General features: G+C 46.6%; 1 protein-coding gene across 5 annotated transcripts in view; it reads left to right on the top strand.

Moving 5' to 3' along the window:
• LOC142410244 (uncharacterized) overlaps positions 1 to 24,218 on the top strand; it is an 83,135-nt gene that overhangs the window by 24,011 nt on the left and 34,906 nt on the right. For 4 of the 5 annotated variants that reach the window (XM_075502387.1, XM_075502383.1, XM_075502385.1 and 1 more), the window contains one exon: positions 23,650 to 23,937. The gene's annotated coding sequence lies outside the window, so the exon portion shown is untranslated. Of the gene's footprint in view, positions 1 to 11,870; positions 12,208 to 23,649; positions 23,938 to 24,218 lie in introns of those variants that run through there. The other variant, XM_075502384.1, reaches the window with a different exon arrangement.

Here is a 24,218-nt window from a genome sequence, read left to right as displayed (position 1 = left end):
ATGGAAACCCTTTGGATTAAACTTTCTTTGAGTCGAGGGACTTTGTATGTCTGGTATGGAAAAGCCTGCAAGCATACCCAGCTCGCAGCGTCTGTGGAAAAAACAGCTGCTCTGTCTGCTTGAGAATGGTTGTCCTGGGGATCTGCCCGAAAGTCTGTTTTTTCCATTGCTCGAGCACAGTATCAGGCTTGGCACACGTTGTCAAACATAATAATAGGGATAGGTGTTTGCAGCACCTTTTAAAGAGCCTATTATTATAACCTTGCCATAATGCATTAATTATGCTGTTGAGATAATGATAGTGGTATACTAGTATAGCTAAAATGCCTCATATACCTATACTACCAAGGATTGCTTTGGTTCTGTCCTTCCAAGTTGGCATGCTGCAGAGGTACAAGGCAGTTCTGTTCTGCTGTACTTGCTCCCTTATCATGTTTGTATTGGTATCCATGATAAAATAATCCCCTGCTATCCCTAATAAGATTGCAAAAGCTGCAAGGATGAGGTGTGAGAAAACAGACTTGGTGTTAATAATTTAGAAGCTAGATGCCTAATGCTTTCTTAATAGTTGCGGTTGCACACATGAAAATGTGATTTATGTATTGATATGATACGAACACCCTGCAAAATGCATACAGTGTGAATTTTTACCTGCGTAAAACCATACTTGTAGGCATAACTATTCATATTATACTTAACTATTAATATATCTAATGAAGGATTGCCCTGGATATTGGACTGAACTTGAAAAGTCACAGCGGTGGTGCTTACTGAGTACTTTATAAGCTGTATTGATCTGCCAATTGGGCAATCGCCTCCTTTTTAGTGGAAAATGTGACCCTACCGAAGACAGGTCTTTGGATTAATTTCAGTTGCCTGTTATTTTTCTTCCAAATCTAGAATTACAGTTGATGAAAAGAGCAGGGAGACAGGTGCTTATTGGATGCTCTTGAGTTCTTGAGAGGATTTTTGGGACACCCTCCACAGCAAAGAGGCAAGGAGCTGTCAGCCTTCTCAGTTTGGTAAGTTTGTCCCCAGGTGTGCTCTGTCTACAGAGCAGATGCTAGATGGCACCAACTCGGTGCGTGTTTTGCAAGCTCTGCACTGAAGCACTCTGGCTCGACATATATGAAATTGCTGTATCTTTTCCCTGGAGGCTGAGCTATTCACCTACCCTGGAATTGAAGAGAAAAAAAACAGCCATTATTAGCAGATTGAATAGAGCAGTCTGCCAGCCTGCCTAATGCACGGGTTACACCACAGCCCAGAGCTGGTCTCTTTGTTAAGAGCAACTCAAATAAGAAAAGCAAGCAAACCTCTGAGCAAAACAGAAACCAAAACTAACAAAGGAAGCATCTGGTATTCAGATGAACTGATATAGGAGAGGGAGGAAAAAACAAGACCTCCAAAGGCTTGCTACTTTGGCCAGAAACCTGCAGTTTGGAGATGGCAGGCATTTCATAGTCCAATGATGGTGATGCAGATGTTCCTATCGTGCAATCCTAGGCAAAAGCCGGCAAAAGCAGGCTGGGTGATGAAGAGTGGTGGAAGATGCAGAGCTAGGATGCAGAATAGCCATGTCTTGCCCCACTTAGACGAGTTGAGATGTACCTCTCCAGGGCAGCTCTGGTTCTGTTCTCCACCGTGGTTTCGATGTGATGAGAAGTACAGTGGGGAGGAAGGGAACCTGGTCCCAGCATTCACCTCCGTTTTCAGCTTGCCTGGTAAAGCAGAGCACAGTGCCGGTGTGTGGCAGCACCGAGGGACTTGCTTGGCTGCTCTGCATGAGCATCTCCCCATGGCGGTACGGTAGGAGTCCTGGTCTGCAAGACACTTAGCCTCGTGCTGAGGTGGGTTGGTTTATTTGAAAATCTGGCACAAGGCAGAGATGCTTAGGTTAGTGTTTTTATTACTATAGAATTTGTAATGCTGGGTTAAGCATGCAATCCCTGCAAACACGTGAGCAGGAGGGCTGTTCGTTCTGGTTACTCTCCTAGTTGCCAGAAGCTGAGTTGATATGAGGTGGGAGAAGAAACGAGAGGAAGGGTTGTTTTAGCTGGATGCTGAATGTAAATAGCAGGTATGATATGCCTGCAGGCTGCATTGTCGGGCGTGTAAATCTAGTGAACAAAGGAGAGGACAGACTGCTTGTATTGGCACTGCTGTTAGCTCTCATTTTCTCACAGCTGGGGGACCATGAATGCACAGACCCCATTGATGGATGTCCTGGTTTTAACCTTCTCAGTTGAAGGGATTTGTCTGCCCTGAAGCATAAGACATTTCTGCATGTGCCTTTCCAATAGCAAAGGGTTTCACACCCCTTTGCTGAATGGTCCCTGCCAGCCCCGGAGGTGTTTAGTGCCGCATCGCTTATCTTCACCTCTCTGTGGAGTGAGAGATGCCTGGCCCAGAGTTTTTAATTGTGGTCATCACTCTCATGATTACTGTCTGTAATGTCCGTAGAGCTCGGAGTCCTTTATTTAACCAGCAACTGGTGAGAGCATCCTCATAAAATTTTAGTAACCTATCATTTTAATACCTTAAAAGTCTTGGCTCCTTGTATTCAGAAGTGAGTAACCTGATGTGAGAGTGCCTGGTTGCTCATAGCGTGCATGAATGCTTGAAGCAGCTGCAGAGAGTGGGAAGTACAGGAGGAGTGCAGAGAAACAGGAAGATTTGGTCAGCCTGGTTGGAAAGTAGCTACAGCAGCGAGCAAATGCTTCCTCTTATGTGCACATGTGATTTCTGACATCAAGGCAGAAGGCTGATAAGGTGCCTTGGCTTGGAGGACAAGTTGAATGATCTGCGTAAAGTCCTTACGATTTCCCCTCTCAAGGCAGAAGTGGCTAAAAACCTTCAGAAGAAAAGACCTCCACCTGATTTTTGCTGCTGCTAATTTCTTCTGGATGGTTGGTTGCCGCAGGGAGAAGGATTGTTGATCTCGCTGCTCCATGTTACTGGTGTTGCATCTGCTCCTGGTTCAGGGGAGATGGAGGTGTCGTCTGTGTGAGCCATTAACCTGTTTCCTGGACCTTGCTGCGTTCATGCATCTTCTGACAGAGCAACCGTAAAGTTGAACTGATCAGCTTCCTCCCTGCCATGAACGTTTCTGCTGTTAAAGAGAGATGTTTTCGTTTTGGAGGAAAGACACACCCGAAGCCGCCCTGGCAGGCTTGCTTTTGCCAAGGGTCAACTTGGACACTTGGTCAGACAGAGGAACAGCTTGGAAACAGTGCCTTGGTCCTTCAACTGCCAGAGGACAAGTGCAGGAATAAAGTGGCTTAAAACCCCCTCTGTTCAGCAGTATAACACAGCACCGTCTTCCTATTCCTTATGTGTGTACTGGTTTTTACAGCTTTCTGGCGTCACCCACCAATTAATGGTTTTGGTAAGTGTTTGCCGTGGTGTAGAGAGGTGATCCTGGTCTGTCTTCCTGGAAGCTTGTCCTGTCTAGCAGCGCAAGAGTTCTGTAAGCATGATCTGCTTGTTGCAGCATCTAAGATTGCAGTGGTTGATGTGGCAGGGATGTCCAGGCAGATGGAGGTGCCTCTTGCCCTCAGATTTCCTCTGTAAAGCTTGTGGCCCATTAATCTTGAGAGTGAATGTCTTTTGTAATGGGCTGATGGTTGTGGATGCTGGCTAAATTTTGTGCAACTCATTGGGGGTCTCAGTCCTGGAGTCTGAACTGCCTTTGTGTTGCCGGTGTGCAACACCCGATCTCGGCTCTGTGTGCGTATTAGGTGTTGCACACCGGGTAATGAACTCTGTTTGTGAGAACATTTGGGTTGATGAAGGGTTGCTGCACTTGTTCTTGTCCATTTGAACACTTGCAGTTTCTGTTTCAGAGTGACACGCTGTGGAGAAGACAGGACATGCTGTGTCTCACTGTTTGGGGCTCTGCACCAGGGAAAACAATGTTTCCCTTTCGAATCCTCTGCCCAAGAAAGAGCAGGTGGTGGTTGTTCTCTGCAAGGAGAGTTAGAAGTATCTGTGATCCCTCCTTGGTCTGCTTATATTGCAGAGCCCTGGCAGAGATAATCTCTTAAGATGCCAGGACAGAGGGCTTAAATGCTGGAGCCCAAACCTCTCCCAGCTTTGCTGTAACGCCAATGTGTGGTAGCTCAAGAGTGGAAGACCTGCCATGCTGGTTCCAGCCAAGGTCCAACTTGGCCAGTATCCCCCCCAGTGATGACCAGAATGGATCCTCGGGGAAGTAGAATGAGTTGCTGGATTTAACAGCTGCAGATGGTCTTGTTCTCCTGCAGTTAGCATGTTACTTTGCAGACACTTTCTATAACTTGCTCTGAGTAGCGGAACATGCCACAGCCCAATTGTGGATCACTTGGAAGGAGTATTTCCTCCTTCTGTTTGACTTTTCTAATCTGCTGTTTTATGGTCTTTCACTGTGAACAGTTGTTCTTTGTTCCTAACATGGTTTACATGACACCAGTGGCTCCTGCAGGTTGTTTTGTTTCTTGCCTCAGTACATAGATGCCTTTTTTGTGATGCCCACAGCTTAATATTTCATGATGATATACTTACTGTCTGCCTTTACTGTGCTGCTCTGGAGTCTGCGTTTAGGCAAATGCTTTCTGGATGCTTTGAAGAGGATTAGAACTGACCTTCTATTTGGAAAGAAAATAGGGTAATTGCAGACTTAGTTGAAAAAGTGTTCTGTGCTTCATTGCATTGACTTTCTTGCTGGAGGAGTTGTTGAACATACTGAAGAGAAGGAATTTGGAAACATGCCCACGTGACCCCACATCTGTTACTCGGCAGGCATTTTTGTTGCACATCTTGCATTTATTCTCTTGGTGAAACATTAGGCAATTTATCAGTCTTTCCATCCTGTAGCTGGACACCCCTTTGTGCTCTCTGTCTTTCCAGCTAAAAATGAAGTGAGAGTGATGCTTGCTAACAGCATGATCTCAGCAGTTCATCTAGAGGAAGACAGAAGTTGGCTGCTCTCTCCATTTAATCACTCAGTTAAAGGTACTGAAAGCTGCAGTGAAACTCGTTTCAGTTTTCCAAATGCTGTGATAAGAAAATAACCAGCCCTGTTTCCTCAAAATTGCCAGAGTTGATGTCCATACACATAAAAATCTAACACATCCAAAGCCTAACTCACAGGTTCCTATGCAAAAGCACTACTGCTTGAGATGGCTTGATGGGAATAATAATGTGTCCAGTGAATTGATTGTCATGCTCCACAATAGATAGTACTTTCCAGCAGCTTAATTTACTGTGGTGTGTGTGGAGGACAGGTCTGTGTGACTGTGAGTTTTTCTGGTCTTCCCTCAGCAAAGATTTTTCTTTGCATGTCTATGGATTTCTGCTTTGTGCATATAGAGGTATTACTTGGTATGGACTTTGGAGGCAAAGGGGAAGCTGTGCCAGTTACCATGAATGGTGAGGGCTCTTGCTCGAGATGATTGATGAAGGGAGCAGACTAGAAGTTAAGTCTACAAATCTCTACTTCTGTACCAAGTCTTGTGTTTTCTGTTTGCTGGTCCATGTTGAGAGGATTGGAGATACATCAACAGCAATAGAGTAGAAACTGGGTGGTGACTGGTTTTGGTGAAACTTTTCCTGTGTGTCTTGGTTTCTTTTTCCAATGGGATTTCCTTAAAACTATCCCCCTTCCCCATCTTCTGGTGGCTGGTGCTAGATCAGATTGAGAAGGGCCTTTGTCCATGGCAAGGACTCCCAAACAGTAAGATGATGAATTTAATTGATGATGGGTCTGAGCAGAGGAAATAGCTGCTTGCCTGGCTGAGTGCTGATGGCTCGGTGGGACTTCTCCTCTTCTCTTGCTTTTTGAGTTGTCCCATGGTACCTGTCATGGTTTCCCATGTGGCTTGTATTTGCTGTGCATGCGGGATTTGTTCTTCACCTGGGACTAGAACGTGACTACTGTTACTTTAGGAATAGCAGCAGCAAAACCAGGCTGCTGTCATCTGTTCTCTGAAAAGTATTTAGTTGCTGTTTTTCCCCTGTGCCACAACAGAGCACTGCAGACTTCTCCATCTCTTGCTCCAAATGCAAGTAGCTTTCTTTGGTCTTTTGTGTTCCTGAAGAACTTTGTGGCAACACAACACCAAAATTCTGCTGTTCAGGTTGAGGTATTCCATGGACATGTCCTTCCCCTGAAGGGCGGAGGAGAGCATGGAGCAAAAATGACAATGTTATGCATTAAGCAAGGTGACTTGCCACAGTGTAGTTGGCATTAGTAGTCCGGGGAGCTAAAACTCTGTGAGGCTTGGAGTGCCCATGTGTTCTTTCCACTGTGAGATGGAACTTGGTACGGTCTGGCTTTGCAAAGCAAAGAAGAAATACTGTTGGAGAGCTTTCCCCTGACCTTCGGCCTTCCTGCTGCAGCAGAGCCTACAAAGTGCCAGCCTTTGCCAGTCTGAAGTCAAGGGGCTGGTGTCTCATGAGGTGCATGGCGCAGTGTATGGAGAAGCCTTGTGGTATGTTGGGAGCAGTGAGTATCTGTGGTTGTGCTGAGCATGTTACATACCTGCATGCCAGAGACTGTGTCAAGGCTTGGGTTTACAAACAGAGGAGCTCATTAGTTAGGGCAGCCAGATGATGTGGCAGGGGGCCCAGGTTTGGGTAAGCTTTTGGGCAGCTGCTTGAAGGAGGAGGCAATTGCCGAAACATCCATAAACTTGACTATGAGCAGACTCTTCCCAGTTGCCTTGTCTGTGATGGAGATGGGGGAGCACAGCCAAGAGCTGCTGTACTCGTCCCAGGGGAGGTGCCAGGGAGCAGCCTCGGGAGCCTGCTGCTCCCTGACATGCTCCTCTGCGTTAATTCTCTTCGTTTATTCCCATAATAAATTTCTGCCTTCAAAAGCCTAAATGAGCAGAGGTCTGCCAGAGCAATGCCAGGAGTGGTAGCTTTTTCTATTTTTTTTTTTTTCTACTGTAAGGTTCGTATAAAGGAGAGTGCTCTTATAGTCTCAAGAAAAATAGCAACAAAGCAATGCTAAATACTGGCTATAAAAAACCTACTTATTTGCTGCATGCATGTTGCAGTGGCAATGGGGGCATCTCATGCAAGCCCCTTGTTATTTTAGCTTTTTTTTCTTTGCTGCTTACATAGGTTTAAGACTCTTCTTAATATTATTCCCCTATATTTAGAAATAAGGGCACAATAGTTCAGCCTCTGAACACCTTCAGTCTTTGTGTGTCCCACAAGATGGCTAGGAGGTGTTCTGGTACCTGGTTTTATGGCCCCATGTCCAACACGAGCTAGGCTGACTCATCTGGTTGTGAGCATTTCCCCAAATTGTTGTTGTCTTGTTTTCCTTTATAAGTTTTCTCCTGTTTTCCTCCTGAAAAATAACACAGCAGATGGTGGCAGGAACGGAGTCGGGGAATCCAAAGTTAACTGCTGAGCTTGTCCTCAGTTCACCCCTCTCACGTCTCTTGCCATGGCAGCCTGTGTTAGCAAAGATAACGTTGTTATCATGCTAAAATACTGGAACTGAATAATCCTGTCATCCCCTAACAAGAATTGGAGATATTTAGGAGCACTCAATAGTTTTTAAATTAAACTATGATGTTCTACTTCCTGAATGATGCAGCTGCGCTGTTGAGCTTGGTGACTTAAAATGTGACTTTTGGGTGCTGCTTAGCTGCAGGACACAGGTAAGGGTTCTCTTTCTCCGTATGCCATCATATTGCTGGTGGTTACACCGCAGACCCAAGTGGTACCCAGTAGTCATGCTCACCCCCATTCCTAGTGCCCAATCAGCCATCCTGGTGGAGCTGAGTTTGAATTAGGCAATGTTTTTCTGTCCAAGCCTCCTAAGAGCCTGTTGAGAGGGAAGGGGAATGGCTTTTTTTCAAGAGTAGCTGAATGCAATGCCCTAGTTACTATGGGTTTTTAAATGGAGTACTTCAGAGGATGTACAAAAGCATCTTTAGCACTTGCAGTACAAGGAGAATGAAAGGACCTAGATTATGTCAGCACTGCAGTGGAGCCTTAAATGAGTATCATTCATTTATTGTTAGGAGTTGACCCAATTTGGATTGTATTTATGGAGTGGGAGGGGAGAATGGACCCATTTCAGATGACTTTTGAGCCTTCAGTGTACTTACAGACTTTGTGTAGGGATTGTATTGGCCCCCGCTGGGTAGACAGAGCCCTTTGGAGGGTGTTTCCCATGGCACGGTGATGCGTCCTGCCCTTCCTGGCCAGACATGCACTGCCAAAATGGGTTGATTCATGCCATGTCTCTCCATGCAGCATTGTATTGGACGGGGAAAAATTGAGTTGTGAGACAAAACCCACCCAGCTGATTTTTATTTATTTTATTGCATTTTCTTGCAAAGTTTTTAAAGCCTCCAGTTACTATATAATCTGCAGACTGGTTCCAGCCAAGCAGATCCTTAGCTGAAGGCTGTGACTCTGCAAAGGACTGGTGAAGGTAATAGGTCGTTAAGTCTGCACGCAGTGGGATGCTTCTCTTTTTGCTTCCCCCGCCCCCCCTTCCTGTAAAATGATGGCAGTCTGTTTTAAGCACCACCTGTGTCACGGTTCTCTGTTCCCTTCTTTTCTTATGGCTGGGATGGCAATGAAGAACCTCCTTTTCATCTTAAAGGGCTTTGAAAGTTGGGCATTAGGGTCTGCTGCCACTGTCTGCATCTCCTTCTGGAAGGCTCTTACCTGTCTTTTAAACAATTTTGGTCCCACTGGGAGGAATACACCATCTGCAGATCGTGTGAAGGACGCAATTTCTCGGATTCCACACCTCTCCCTGCCACCCCCCCCCCCCCCCCAAGGATTCCTGTAGTCATTACATCAAGCTTAACCCTGATGATGCAAACTGCTTTGAGAAGTGTCCAGACCAGAAGCTGCTGTGGGCTTAAACCCATCTGCAAATTTGGAAGGGGGAAAGAAGAAGATAAGCAGGGAAAATTCATGAGGAACTGGAGCTTAGAGAAGCTCAGCTTTCCCAGCAAACACTCCTTTCTAGTTCAGATGTGCCTTGTGTGAAGACTAGTGGAAATCTGAGTTTCATTATAAATTCATTAGCAGCATTCCCATTCATTCCAGTAGAGCCAGGGTTGTGTCCTCCAGCTAACCAATGCTGTAAGCCCGTGCCTCTTCCTCTGGAGAGGCACATCTGCCTCACATCCTCTGCAGCCTGCTTTTAAAAGGAGCCCTTTCCCCATGAAGAGGGAGAGAAAGGCATCCATCCGTTCCCACAGCCGTCCTAGCAAGCTACAGGCTGGTCTGCTCCAGGGGAGCTGCACCCCAGCTCCGGTGGGGTTCAGCAGGGTGGTCACCAGAGCACTCACTGGGCTGAAAGCTGGGGCTGAAAGCACTTGGAGGGGCTGTCTGGATTTGCTCCTTTGGAGACATCATCACCTGCAAAGCCTGGATGTATCCAAGCACGGATGCATCCAAGCCCAGGTTGCACTGGCACCAGCTGACTTCTGCATTAAGGGAGGTTGTTGCTTTGTAGGAATCAGCATATGATGCTTTTAGGTTTGCAGAGAACCTGCTCGCTGGGAAAGCTTTCTTGTTTGTGGGTGAAAGTATCAAAAGGATGTTAAATGCAGATGTACTGCACAGCTGGAGGCGAGGGCGGGTGGATGGTCTCATGGGGCAGGGTCCCTGGGGTCTGCCAGCACACCAAGGTCAGAGCGGCAGCAAGTCACCTGCAGCAACTGCAGAGTTGAGCGTGTTGGGGCAAGCTGGCATTTCCTCCTTTCCCTGGCTTTCCTGGGGGTACGAGTGGTAGTTTTTGATAACTAAAGGCTTCATACAGAGAGGTGTCTCCGGTGTGGGAGATGTGAACCTGAGTTCAGGCTTGGATGTGTCCCTTTTCGATCTGTAGGAGCTTTAGGCTGGTTATTGTGTTCAGTTTGTTTTTCTTCCTGGTTTTTTTTAATCAAATTTGATAATGCTGGTCCAAGTAAAGGATAAGGAAAATTAAGTAACTTGCCCTATCTCTTACACAGCCACTGCTGTGTGTAGTTAGTAATTAAATGAGAAATGAGGCAAGGCAGAGCTCATTTTGCTTTCCTATGAGCAAGCTGGCTCTGCAGGACTTTAGGAGTAAGATGGGATAGTAATTGGGTGTGATGTTGTGGTCTTTAGGGCAAGACTACAGGAAATTCATTGTATTCGTTTGAACAGGATGGAGCCTTTCACATGATTATTTTTTTTAAAACTTTAATTCTGTAATCTTGATCTGTAATATAATAGCAGGAAGATTCCCTAAACTTGGAAATCTATTTCATCTGCTCAGGGAGCAAAAGACTCCATCTTGGTCTGTCTAGGGAGCTCTGGCTGTCCCCCTGGTGTGGGGCATCTTGTTTAGCAGATGCTGGGTGTTGCTGTGCCGAGGGCAATGCATTGAATCACCTTGTAACTTGCATTAGGGCTGGAGGGTTTTTTGTTGCAGAGGTCTGCTGCTGTTGAGAGACAGCTTGCCTCGAAGGTATTTTGTGGGCTTTGTAGAGCTTGCTGACACAGACCTCCCCCAAAGTTCCCCTCCGCTGTGTCTCTTGTGCCTGAGAAGTCGCTCCAGAGCAGCTTTCCACTGCATCTTCCCAATCGGTGAAATCTGTCTGTAGGGACGGTCTGTCATTCGTCTGTCCTGACTGGTAAGCTAACTCCTTCCAGAGCTCACTGAGATTTCAGAAGGAATAAGAAAAATCTTTAATGTCAGTGGCTTTGCATCAGGAGGCTTGATTACTACTTTTTCCTTCATCCTGATAGCTTTTCTCCTAGATTTTTTAGGTGTCCGTGGATTATAATTTAATTTCCTCTTGAATTTAACAGCTTTAAAAGAACTAAAATCAGTGGCTGGTTGGAGTTATGATTGGGGATGCAGAAACTTTCATGCCATTCTCTTCTAGAGCAGATATAGCTTCATGTGCAAAGGAGAGCAGAGAGCTGTCCTGTAAAGCAATCCGCTGCATGTTTGCAACCAGAGTCCTGTTCCAAGCCCTACGGAGTAATGTTTTGGGATACTCTTTTAGTCTCACGTGTGACCCTCAGCTTTTAAAAAGCACAGCTGAATCTGCTTCATTACCTTGCCAAGTTTGAGTTGCACGTGCTGTGGTCCACAAGCCTGGAGAGTGGCTTTTCTGCCACTGCACTTCTCCCTGATGCTTTTAACCTGGTTTCAGTGTAACACCCCTGCCTGCTTTTCCCTAATAACCTCTTGCCCTGTTTCAGCTAAATTTTTATGCGGTAGAAACCCCACAGAGTTAATTTTCTACTTGCTGGAGGGATGCAGTCCTAAGTTAACAGTTCACCCTGAGGGAAGACAGATGGGACTCCGGCAGCCCTGCCAGCTTCTCATATGCCGGCAGGCCATCAAGGGTAGAAACAGTATGTCTGGTGGCTCATCACTGGAGATGATGAATTGCCACAGGGGTGATAAGACTCAGGGGACGCAGGGAAAGACTCCTTAGAAAGTTAGGCTGCAGTAGTTAAGGTGTCCACAGAATAGTTCACACCCGCGCCCTGCTCTTACATCTGGTTTGGAAGCTGTGGGGTGGTGGAGCCACCCAACGACACGTGGTGCAGATGGGAGAGCCTGCGGATGAGCTGTGGCACTGCTGCGTGGAGTGGGTGACACCCCTGAGCATCGCTGGCATGGCCAGGCAAGGAAGTCCACAGAGCCTGGCGTTGGCTTGCTCATCACCTGCGTGGGCTCCTCGCTGCCCTGGGGGAGCATGAGCTCTTTTCTCTGAGGCTCCTGCAAGACACAAGGCAAAGTGCTACAAACCACAACAGCTTCCACTCTAAAAATACCATAAAAGGCTGTGTCCTTAGAAGCTGGGCATGGGAGCAGTTCCCACCCACATTACTGCAGCATGAGTCACTAGGCTATTGCAACTGCTCTCCATGTGGATGCCCAGCTGAAGATGCAGCGAGGAGCAAAGGGAGGAAGGGGAACCACTCTGTAGTGCTGTGGAAGTGATGAAGAGTTATGAAGAAGAGGATGACACGCAGGCACACATGAACTCGACCGAACTGCCAGATGGTTTTGCTTTCGTTAGTATTTTTTTTTTTTTTTTTGAGAACTTCCAGCAAATGCTGCTTGCTGATGATTTGAGCTTAAGGTGTTTGCGGCCAAGAGTCTTCTGAATATGCAGAAACTCCCAGTTTGCTTTTAGGAAGCACAGTAATTGCCACATGAATAATATGAAGATGGAAAACCCCTCTGACGTGGAAGTACGTTTTAGTTACTCTCTTTAAGCAAAGTCTTTCTCTCCCTATCCTCCCTCCTCATCTTATCCTTCTCTCCCCTACCCTGGAAACAGGCTGCGCTTCCTTGTGACAGATGGTGTAAAAACACATCTCCCTTAAGTTACGTGCTGCTCTTACTCGTGCTTTTTATCCAACATGCAGGTATCGGGGAGTAAATTTGGGTTTGTTTTGGTTTCTTTCCTGAGATGCCGCCCACTTGCCCCGGCGATGGTATGGTTTATTGTTTTCCCTTTTCCTTCCCTTCTGCTTGAGAAGTCTTGGCTATCGGGGTTTACCAGATTAAGTTTGTCAGTGGGAAATTCTATAAAAAGCTTCCTTTATTTAGACGCCAACCCAGTAATGACATCATGTGGGCACGTCTTCCAAGTTCCTCTGGGCTGAGCGGATAGAGGGAGGTGGTGGCCGTGAAGCTGAGCCCTGCCTCTTTCCCAGTGCATCTCTGTGATCCTGCTTGGTGGCTGTCTTTCAAAATAACCCTAATCTTCCTCCTCCTTCTGGGGAGAGCACAAGAAGGTCCCCCAGCAGACTGGTGCATCTTTTTTATAGCAAACTTCTTAACAGTATAACATAGCTGTGGTTGTCTTCCAGCTCATCGCTTTCAGGTTAGTCCTTTGAAGTGCTTTTTGGTGGGTATTCACCCTGACTTCTCAGGGAAGTAGGAGGCTTGCATACTCAGTATCTTTGATGCTATTAAATTTTGCATCGAGCCAGTTTCAAATAACTTTGACAGGGGAACAGGTGGACTAAAGGTACGAATGCCTGCGTGGACAGGCAGAGAGCAGGGGGAATGAGCACATATGAGATGTGCTGCTTGTTTTATGGTGGAGGGAAGGGGGCAGCTGGGGGGACAGGGCAGGGCAAGAGTTGGCCAGCCACCAAAGTAATGAACTGACAAAATTATTTTTTGGGTGTGGTTTCTTAAGTATTATTTCAAGCGTTTCTGAATGCGGGAAAGGTGTGTATTTGTTAAGGGTTAGAAAGTAAAGAGTGTGACCTGGACAAGGTTTCTGGACCTTCTGGAGAAGTTATTCCTGGATTTCATTTACATCTTTGGAGGAAAAAGCATGCTGTGGTGTGCTAACCTTCCCCTTGTATGTGCTCAGTTTGTTAAAATGTTAGCACAGGCGTTCCCTTACCTGCCTGCAGTAATTCCGGGGTATTTTTCTATGTGATCAATAAACCAGAGCTTATTTAGGCAATAAAATGGTACAAAACTCTCTGCTGGGGGGCATTTAATTGACTCCCTTTATTCTGCTCATCCAACTGTTGAAGGAAGCCATCAGGTTGCCATACATCATGGCTATTTTGCTGTCCACTAAGCGTTGATTACACCCTTTAGAGCTGGGAGGATTTTAGGCAGCAAGACTGAGTAACCAGTTCAGTCTGTCCATAATGCAGATTTTTCCAGTCCTACCTAGGATTTGAGTCAGATGAGAAGCGGTTTCCACCCCTGTGCCGACGCTTGCTGCACTGCTGCTCTGCTTGTTGATGTTATCGCCTTCCCACGTTCTCCACCTCGATACTCTGAAGCATTAAAAAATAAAAATAAATTCATATTGCACAAACACTCTGCAACTCGGTATGGGTGGCCAAAATACTTTGTTCTCTTTAGAAAGTTATTTTGCAAAGTTAGGTTGTGCTAGAAGAAAATACAGATTTGCAGGTGCCAGTTTCAGACAGCATCTTACCATCAGATAGCACAGAAAAGTGGATATTTGAGGCAGCAAACAAGGTCTTTTCCCAAGGCCTCCTGTTGCGTTCCCTGGCAAGAAAATCCAGTGTTCAAAATACCACCTTAATTAAAAAACAAACAAACATGTTTTTACCATTGGGAAGTGACATCTGATAATCTTTTCTCTAAAGAAGGGGTGTGGGGATCGGGTATTTTTAGCTGCAGCTATTCTCAAGTTGTTGTTCTTTTATGACCTTCTGTTAATAATACATTTCTCTAACACTTTGTTTAAAGTTTTTGTAGTTCCAGAAGCTTTTTCAGCCAAAGGCATGTTGCTGGGGGGAGGAGAAGAGGGAGGAGCAGCTCACAGGCAGGAGAAGTATTGAAATCTGTTCTCTGGTGGATTTTGGTGCCTGAGAGGGCATGCTGTTAGAGTTGGGTGCATCTCGTGAGGGACCTTTCCCAGGTCAGAGGGGTGGCTTGTGCTTCAGCTTTTCCCCCAGCTGCAGCAACTGCAAGATTGCCACTGCCTACTTCTTAAAAGCAGTTGACCATGGGATCAAAAAACTGAATTTGGACAAGTTTAAAAGGTTGGAAGAGGAAAGCTTGGACAGAGGAATGACGTGCTGATGGAGATGCTGTAGTGCAGGAATCCCATGGGAGGGCAGGCATAAGGAATGGCAGCTTAAATGGTCTTTGTGTAGTGGTCTGGGCTGTGGCTGACTGGAGACACTTGGGACTTACTTGCAAATGTTGTCATCTCTGAGATAAGAGAGCCAAAAAATTCCTGTGTAAAACCTTAAGGTCATCTTCATCAGCCCACAGGATGTTGGGCTTCTCCTCACCTGATATCTATGGACTGAAAAGCCAGCATAGATCCTGGGGGTCAGATGAGCTGGTCCTGGACTTCTGTGAACATCAAAGTGACCATGAAAAAGCTTCTCAAAGAGCAGTTGTATAAAAAGCAGGAGACGAGAAGCATTTTCAGGTTGGCTTGCTGATGCTATTTGTCTCTTGGTAGTTACCAGCAGAGGTGGTTGGGCTTTCCAAAGTGAACTGTGCAGTTAGGTGTTCCTCCATGCTTGCCTCTGATGACATTGGGTGAGGAAAGCAATTAAGCTGAGTGTAAATAATAAGTACATGCCACGTGAATGCAGGCAGGAGGAAGGACAGGCAAGAGATGTCCATGCTGCATCTGTGGCATGCCGCTGCATCGCGGTGGGCATCAGGGAAGTTGGACCCGGTGGTGGGGCTGGAGAGGTGTCTGGCTTACGTTGAGCCTGGCGAAGGGACAAGGAAGGTGTTTAAGTGATTGCTTACTTGTTTATATTTTTTTTTTTTTCTCAAGATCCAAATCGATGATGAGGAGTTTCTGCTAATTGGCAATAAATGAAATGAAGGAAACATTCCCTGAGCTGAAACTGTTGCTTGCCAACAAGTTCTTTCATGCTGTGGTGCCTTTTTAATGACCACAAGCACCATCAGAAACAACAGCCCAGCCTACCGAAGGTGTTGACACCACACGAGGTCACTGGTCCAGCCTTGAGTCAGAAAAAAAAGGGTTGCTGCTCCCCAAAACATTGAGCCCACATCCTGCAGCTGCTGGCGGGGAGACGGGGGCTGCCGGGGTACGGGGATGCTTGCAAGCCCCACACTGCTCTGGGGCTGGGCAGAACTTGCCACAGTAAAGAGGATCTTGCTTGGAAGAGGTTATGGATCATTTAACACCAGAAATTTGCCAAAGTGGTCTCCCCCCTGCTGTGTTCTTGGACTGAGAATTTACTTACTTGTTTTGAAGCTCATACTTTCAAAATCTGTTCAGTCTTTGGTAGAGCCTCATGCCAAAGCAATTGCCAGAGTTAAGACCTGACCTTTCCTCTTCTGGATGAGACCTCCTGGGAGCTTTCACCAGCAGATAGTGCGGGGCTGGTGCTGAGCTCCTGCAGGAGCATGTTGTCTGCGACTCCACATTTTCCCTTGCATCGGTTTCGGGGTACAGAGTGGCTGTCTGGGCAATGCTTTCATTGCAGGGAACCACCACATGTGTATGAAAGCTGTTTGGGCTTGGCAGCAGCCGTCGTGGGCAGATTTCAGTTAGGAGTTTGCAAGGTGTCAGCCTGGGTTGCGGTAGTTGAGTGTTTCATATCCTGAATAATACTTGGACTTTTGGTGCCCTTCTTGGTTTTAGGACTTGACACTTGATACTCTGGTTGCTTAAAAAAAAGAAATTAAAAATAAAAAGTGACCAAGTGTGTGCATGCATTCAGTACTTTTTTGGGAACTGTAAGCTTAGCACCGTGTTTTCATGTGACACCTGTGTTTAATTCTGTTAACTCATTGGCAGGAGTGCCACGGGCTTCATGCCTGGTGTGAGAGTGTTTCCTTTGGTCGCTGAATAAAAGAGCAGCATCAGCAAGAATGGAAATTTCATCTGGGTGGTTTTGGGGTGAAACGTGGTGATAAGGGATCTGGCAGGAAGGAAGCGCAGTGTGGGTGAGAAGAGAGAAACAGCAGATACTTTGAGTATGATACTCAGAGTATGATACAGCAGATACTTAGAGTGGGCAGAATATCTTCTGGAGATGGTCTGCAGCTAGAAAGCAAGGGCAGTCACTTGAAGCCAAGTCAGTGGTGCAGAGTTGGCCCTGTCCTTCATCTTCAGGCCACACAGCTGGAGCATCGTCTCCTCTGCAGGACCTGTAAAGTGATGGAGGAGGTGCTGGAGCGTGTGGTCCCCAGCAGGGATGGGAAGGGCAGGACTGGGCTGCACCTGGGTCTAGGCTGGATTTGCTGGAGGGGCTCTGAAGGGCCTCTGTCCCAAATCACCTACTTTTTGTTGGGAGTGGGCCTGTTATTCTATTGAAAACCCTGCTGAAACAAGGAGGAGAGAAACAATCTGGGAAAGCAAATATTTTCTGATAATGGTCAGCAACAGTAGAAGCTTTTGTTTTCTGTCAATGGAAGGAAGTGGGAGAAACACGTAATAGCTTTAGCACAGCACAGGCTTTACTGCTGCAAAAGAGACTTAGTGCTCACCCTCCTGTAGTGGGTCCTAGGAGAGGATCTGGTGGGGACATATGCATAAGGAGAGAACAAGCTGCTTGGAGCAGGTGGGAAAGGTGCTGCTTTTGTTTTGCTGCAGCTGTGCATCTGTCTGAAGCAGGTGCTAAAGAAAGGTCTGCAACCAGTGAGCCAAGATGGGAATCCATGTCCAGGCTTACATGGGAAATGGAGACTGGGAAGACGAACTCCTTGGTTTGTACTCAGCCAGGACAAGACTGAAGCAACTGTACTTTAAAGGGTGGGCTCACAGAGGCTCCTCTCTACTCAGCTAAGGGTGATGATAAAGAGCAAACCAGCTCTGATCTCTGCTCTCTGCAAAAATCCTTCCTGCTGAAGGACTGATGTTTTGTAAAAAATAAAATGCAAAAAAACTCCAGTGCAATTGCTATTCTATTTTGAAGTCTTATTTGGAGGCCTGCAGGCATGCTTTAACTTGAGCATGGATCTTATTCTTCATGTTGGCCCCACTCTTTAAGAAAAAAAAAAAGTGATTTCTTTGTGCCTTTCCTATCAGAACACCCTGCACTACCCTCAGATGCTTCTTTATTGACAACTTCCCTTTTCCAAGCCTTCTTGCACAGTGCCGAGTCCAGCTGCACTTTAGTAGGATGCATTCCGCTCTCCTAGGTTTTGATCTTGGAACAGGAAGATTCCCATTTCCCAAGCTGCCGAGGAAATCATCATCCTGCTTGCAACTGTCTTTTGTAGCAATTAACTGAAATTTTGTGTTTATAAGTGAACTGTTTTAAGTGTATGTGTTTTAAATGAACTGTCTAGTTGTTGCTTTGTTGGGTGAATGTTAAAGCATTTTTAAAATAAATGCATCTTTCAAGTTCAAATTATCTTTCTTTTTTCTTTAGCTGAGCATGTCTTCAGCTAAGTAAGGCTGCATCTTGAAACACAGGTGATACTTGAGTTGTGTTCATTTGTTTCCTGGGGAGAACAGCATCTGCTGCTGCTTTTATGGGCAGCCCTTGCGTGGGTCTCCATCATACCAAATGTTTGTATTTATATCACTGCCACAGGCTCTCATCTACTTAAACTTCTCCCTCTGCTTTTTATCTCATCTGAGAAGAGGTTTTGTAATTTTTTTAGTTCTTCCATGCGTGCTGTCATCTTCCTCGTGCAAGCTCCAGCTTTCACTGGAAAAACCCTTCTCAAACATTTTCATTAATAGACTTCAGCCTGTAGTGGCCCCCTTTGACTTGCTTTTATCCCACTTCCGTTGCTGTCCATTATTCACATCAGAAATGCTGAGGACATGCAAACCAGTAATTGTAGGTAACAGATCCACTCCCGTTTTGAGCACTGTTTTTTCCAAAGTTCCTTGTGTTGCTTTCTCAAGCATATTTGATGAAGGTTCTGCCCGAATGCCTCCGAAAAAAACTAGAAATGGAAAGATAATGTCTGGTTTGATGTCTGCCCATGTCACCTGGCTCACTTGGTTGTACATCCCCAGTAGGTACTGCGCTCCATGGTGGCACCTGTGGGTTCTGGTCCACACCAGACCTGTTTGGGGCCCTCCATGCACCATGTGGAGCTGGACTCCAAACACGGGGCTGGCTCAGGCCGCTCATTGTGCCATCTCTCCACCTGTGAGTCCCTTGTGGGGTAAAATGAGGGATGAGCCAGATGAAGTGCTCAGGCATAGCATTCTCCCCCCCCCCCCCCCCCCCCCCCCCGAAACCAAGCTGAATTCCTGCCTCCTCCCGATGTTGTGATCATCGCAGGAGGTTTCCAAACCAGGGGTGGGGAAGGCACTGAGTCAGCAAACCTGAATTTCTGGTTCACGCTGGTTTGAGGTGGCCTAGGGATGCTGGAGCGTTTGTTGTTACACAGTGGTACATGATACGAAGTGTGGCAGTATTCTGCCATCTCCCTGATGGAGGGGTGTGTGCCGTGGGCTCGGCCTTGCTGCTGCAGGTCAGGGGAAAGCCCTGCCATTGTGGTAAAGCCCGTGAGACGGCAGTGTGGTGATGCGAGCAATCCTTGCCGAGCCTTTTGGAGACCGGTGTTTAGCTAATTGGGAAATAGCCCAAGTGCTGAGGGTGCACTTGCAAGGAAAAAAAGTGTCGTTGGGGGCTTTGGAGTGAACATGGAGGAGGGGGGAAGACTCATTTTATCCTCCAAGCACATGTGCAAAGGTGCCAGCAGTTTACAGCCACTGCACCAGGAACAGGTGTGGCTTTGCTCTGGGACCAGGGACTCCCTGCTGCAGTGAAAGGGAGATGCGCTCCGTACTCGCACAGGGTTGTCGTTGGTGGTGTGGGCTCGGACCATAGTTTTGGGAGCACTGGTTCGGCTGCTGTTGATGGCCGGCAGCTGATGCTGCTTGCCGCTGGTCACTCTCTGGCATGGCACCTCACCAGCTGCCTACTACCAGCACTAGGGCTTTGCCAGTGACCAAGAGAGTCTCATCCTCTTCCACTATTAGCTCTTACCAGTGTCCAGCACCAACCCGCCCAGCTGCATTTCCAGCACTCCCCTGAGCATCATTTCATTGCACTTATTGCAGTAACAGTTTCTGTACTTTAGATAGAATATGGCTTACTCCAAAATATCAGTACTATTTCATTTTCCCTGTCTGGAAGGTTGTGTGTCTGTCTTTCAACCCCAGCAGTCTCAATGGATCCATTTTTAGTGTCAAGTACAGTTTTACGTCAACCACAGTAAAGTGGTAACAAGCCAAATACATTGTGAATTGTAAGATGTATTTTGGACCAAATGACACCCATGTGGATTTCCACACTATTAAGAAAAAAACCAACCAAGAACCCTTGAGTTATTTTTATATTGATTCCTAAGCTGGCGAGCTGCTTTTAACAGGGTGTCCTACATGACCATCGCTGTTTCATAAGCTGAAGCATTGTGTCTGGATAGGTTGGATTTTATAAACATGTTTTCCACAAAGGGAAGAGAGGAGGACCTCTTGTTGAAAAGTTTCCTCATCTTGTTGAACAGTTTCCTCAAAGGGAATACAACCATTAAATTTTCTTGTTTATATAAAATGTTGCTTTTGCACAAAAAAAAGGCAAAAATTCCTGCGACTGTTCAGTTGGGGTAATTTTAGGAGTTATCAGCAAGCAAAAAGGAAGGGAAAGGTTATGTTGTAATTAAAAAAAGATTGCTTTCATACTCCTTAAAAAATTTTGTGTACCCTAATGCTGTCCTGCATATGGTTCAAGGCTGTAAAAGAGCTTTGGGAGACATTTTCTCAGTACTTTCCAGTGTCAGATCAAATACTTCTTGTTTCCCTGAAGTTTTCTATTACTGGACATGCTTGTGTGGGGCTTTGGTAGAAGAAGGTAACAACAGCTTGCCCATTAGCGTCCAGAGATAATATTTGAAGGTAATGGAAGTCCAAGGTACTGCCAGCAAAATGGTCAGGGAGTGTCCTCTGCCAAATACAAATAATTTACTGCATGGGGTTTTGTATTTGGAGGCAGTTTAATCTGATTAAACTCATTAAAGCAGTTGAAGGAATGAGGGTGGTACTCAGAGAACTTAATGTAAAATACATATTTTCCTAGGGGATGGGCATTAGTCTGGGTCAGCGTCAGGCTAATGGCTCAAGCTGCCCTCCCCTCCTAAAAATGGGGTGCAGCCAGGGGCTCTGGCAAGCGGTGGAAGGCCCACACGGTCAGCATAGGTCTCACTTTAACTCAACTTATATATCTATAACTTATAAATCATTCACCTCGATTATTTTGGGCGAGTTTTCCACAGACAAGCTGCATATCGTTGTTAGTGGATTTTTAACTTCCTACCCATTTATTTCATCGGCTGTCCCAGTGACTTTATGTAATGGTACATTTGTTATTTCCATATTTGTGTCTTAAAAAAGATGCCGCCCCTCTGTGCCAAGGAGAGCACAGGCTGCTGGCAGCACAATAGCTTATTTTTGCATCCTTGTTCCTTTGGTTTTGGCTAGTGACCATCACTAGCTCCACAGTGCCCAGGATGACATCTTGGGTATCAGCCAGGACATGTGTCCTCACCCTGCTGCTTTGGGCACATGTTAGGTTTGGGTGGCCTGTAGCTGGCAGTGGCAACTGAGCCGAAAAGCAGTAGAAGTTTTAAATAGCAAAAGGAGATGTAATAAGAGCTTTTAGCTTACCCAAAATTGCCATGTATAGCTGGAGGCAAGAATGACCATGGGGATGGTAAAAGGGAAGAGTAGCATGTCCCATGGTGTTGCTACATGGACCAAAAAGAATAAAATACAATATTTTGGGAGGAATGCATGTCCAAGTGGAGAATGACCATTGTTGTAGCTTCCTTTAGTTTATGGTTAAAGAAATGTAAACTGCTCTTCCAGTCTCAAGCAAACAGAAGCAGCCCATTCCTAAGCTCCGTGTTTATGTAGTTCCTTTCCAGGTCAGTGCATCACCCGAAAAAAGGGTATTTCCCCCCCTCGGCTTTTCTGGCCTTTTTATAGAATGGAGGAAGGAGGGAATGCAGAGAGAAAATTAGTCTTCAATTCCCAAAGCAGCACATGGACTTTTTCATTCTTCAGTTTACTTCTCTTTTTTTAATGAGAAATCATTTAAATAATGATGCTTTAAAAAAAAATAAATTCATGCATCTTGGGATTTTTGTGCTGGTTTTTGTTTGGTTGGTTTTTTGCTGTTGTCGTCTGGAGAAGATAAGTTCCTGTCAAAAAAAGCTTAAAAAAATGTTTGGATGCTCTTTTATTCCCCGTGAGGTCTAAAAGTAGAAGCTGATGAAGAATTGCTTGTAGACTCACTGTTCTACTCAGAGGGTTTAGCTTATGTCTAAAGCTGTGTCTTCTGACAGCTGAGCTTTGCAGAAGCACCAAGGCTGGGCTTACTGACCATAAGCAGGGAGGAGAGCAAATCTCTTTATCAGCCCTCTTGCTTCTCTCCTCCCGTCTCCATCCTTGGGCAGAAGACCTTAACCTGAGTGCCAAGGCACAGTGCAAAAAAACGTGCATGAAAATGAGAGCGAGATGTAAGTGCTGGGAGCACAGGAAGGATGGTGGGGAGAGGGTTGAGGTTTTATTTACCGGCAGTGCTGCCATGCACTCTGGTAGTGTTGATGGGGGTGGATAGCATGTAAATGCAGCCTTACATAGTTTTTTAGTTATTTCTATAACTAAAAGACTCAGCCAATGTATTTGGGTTTCACGGTATTGCCATAGTCTAGTGGCAAAGTATTATCCTTGTGACCACAGCTTGCCATTGTACTTTAAAAGCTTGGTGCAAATTGGGAGAACAAAGGGAAATATGTGTAATCTGCATTATAATGTGTGTAAGCCACATTACAAGCTACTCAGTGATAACGTGTATATATAACGTAATCTGTGTTATAGGTTACTTGATGATAAAGGTGGCCACCTCTGAAAGGGTGTGAAGTCTTCTGCACTTTGGGGTCCCTGAGTCATTGTGTCCGGGTGCTGGAGGGGTGACAGCAGGCAAATTCAGCACAGGACAGCCCAGGAACATGGGGAAAAGTCCATTCACAGGTGCTTGTGAGGGGGATCGGAGGAGAGGTAGCGTTATTAAAGTGGCTGCTCATGACGAAACCAAGCTGTGCTTTCTCTGCTGAGCATCGGTGCACGCTTCCCCCTCCTGGTGCTTGCTGGCTTCAAACAGAAGTGTTGCGCTTTGGGGTGATGTCTCGATTTCACACTTGTGAAACCAGTGCATTGCTTCTCTGGGATGCTTAAGGTGAGAATTAAAAACTTGTTTTAAAAACAGGATAGCTATGTTGGGCTCTGGTGTCCTTTGGAACTGCGTTAGCTGTTTGGATGTGTCGGGCAGGAACTGCAAGTGCTGGAAGTTGGCTCAGGTGGCGCTGCCGGTGCCAGGTCTTCCGATGTGTGAGTCAGTGATGCTGTGTTACTGGTCATAACCTGACCGAAGTCCCATATGCTGCTTCTCCCTTTCCCCCCAGCTTGTTCCTGCAGGAATGGCCTGGACCCCCCCCATTGCATCCCTCCTTGGCGGTAACATGCTCTTAGATCGGCTAAAGTCAGGTGTAATACTGTGCCTTTGGCTTGGGCAGGGGGCATATTCTGCCTGCTGAGTTGCCGGTAGCCTGTGTCTGCTGGTCCACTGGTGTGAGGGACTCTGAGATCTGCATGGGAAGCCCCTCCACCCCCCGACACTCAACCAGGTCAGAAAATGGGCTAAAACACAGCCCCCTGCTGCAGACCAGGTGCTGGGTTGTGTCTGAGCTGAGCATCCCTGGATAAACACCCCAGACAACATGTTGTTGTGCAGCTGGAGGCACGCAGGCTGCTTTTCCGGTACCTGGCATGTATGGTCAGGTAAAATTCCCGCCCAGCCCCAAACAAAATCCCTATAATGAGTCCTCTGTGTTAGCACGAGTCCATGCTGGGCTGGCCTGATACTGTGAGCTGGGTGGGGAGGAAACTCGTCCTGAAAAACCCACCAAATCAACAAAATCCGAGCATGACCCACACCAAGGGTTTTCTTGCAGCACAGATGGGTGTAGTTTACTTTCTGCCATTGGGTGCCCTCCTGTTACAGCCTGTTCCTTCCCCACCAGGGTGAGATGCTGCCTTGCTGCCCACTCTGATGGGACATGCCTTTCCTCTGTGTGCAAAGACCCCCTGCACTGGTAAAGGACAGTGCCTTCACCGTGCCAGAACTGGAAAACTTACCAACTTCTTATTTCCTTTGCAGTGAGCCTGGGGGAAGAGAGAGCCCACGTGTGGATTGCCTCCCACCTTGCCTTTTCTCCCAGCTGCTCACAGTGAGCTCTCACATGCCAGAGGAGCAGAGGGAAGAGCTGCCGCACTGAGCTGGGGCAGCGCGAGTGAAGCCAAAGGGCATTTGACCGGTGAGCTGCGGCAGCTGGAGGTCCTCGCCACCCTGCGGCGGAGACAACCAGCTCCTGCCAGGTAGATGCCCACAGGGGAGAGGACAACTCCAGCTGAACTGATGCATCTTGGCACCTGATACCAGACTTAGGTAAGGGCACGTTGCTTAGAGCCAGGTTGCATTTCCACTCTCCCTTCTCCGAACTCACAAACTGGCTCTGGAGCAGGTGAGAATCGCCCCAAGAGCCATCGGGGTGGGTACATGTGCTAATAAATTGGCAGGATCTGATCTGCAATGATGCTGGATGCTCTGGCTTTTTGGGACATTACTGGTGGTGTCAAAGCACGTTGCAGTGGAGGTTGTCACCTGGGTGTTCCCAGTGCCCCTGCTAAGGGAGGTGAGCGTGTTTTTACCCAGCGCAGCATCCAGCG

Source organism: Mycteria americana, chromosome 5 (assembly GCF_035582795.1).
Source record: "Mycteria americana isolate JAX WOST 10 ecotype Jacksonville Zoo and Gardens chromosome 5, USCA_MyAme_1.0, whole genome shotgun sequence".
Taxonomy (NCBI): domain Eukaryota; kingdom Metazoa; phylum Chordata; class Aves; order Ciconiiformes; family Ciconiidae; genus Mycteria; species Mycteria americana.
Note: the sequence above shows the minus strand (reverse complement) of the source record. Positions and strands in the feature narration are given on the sequence as shown.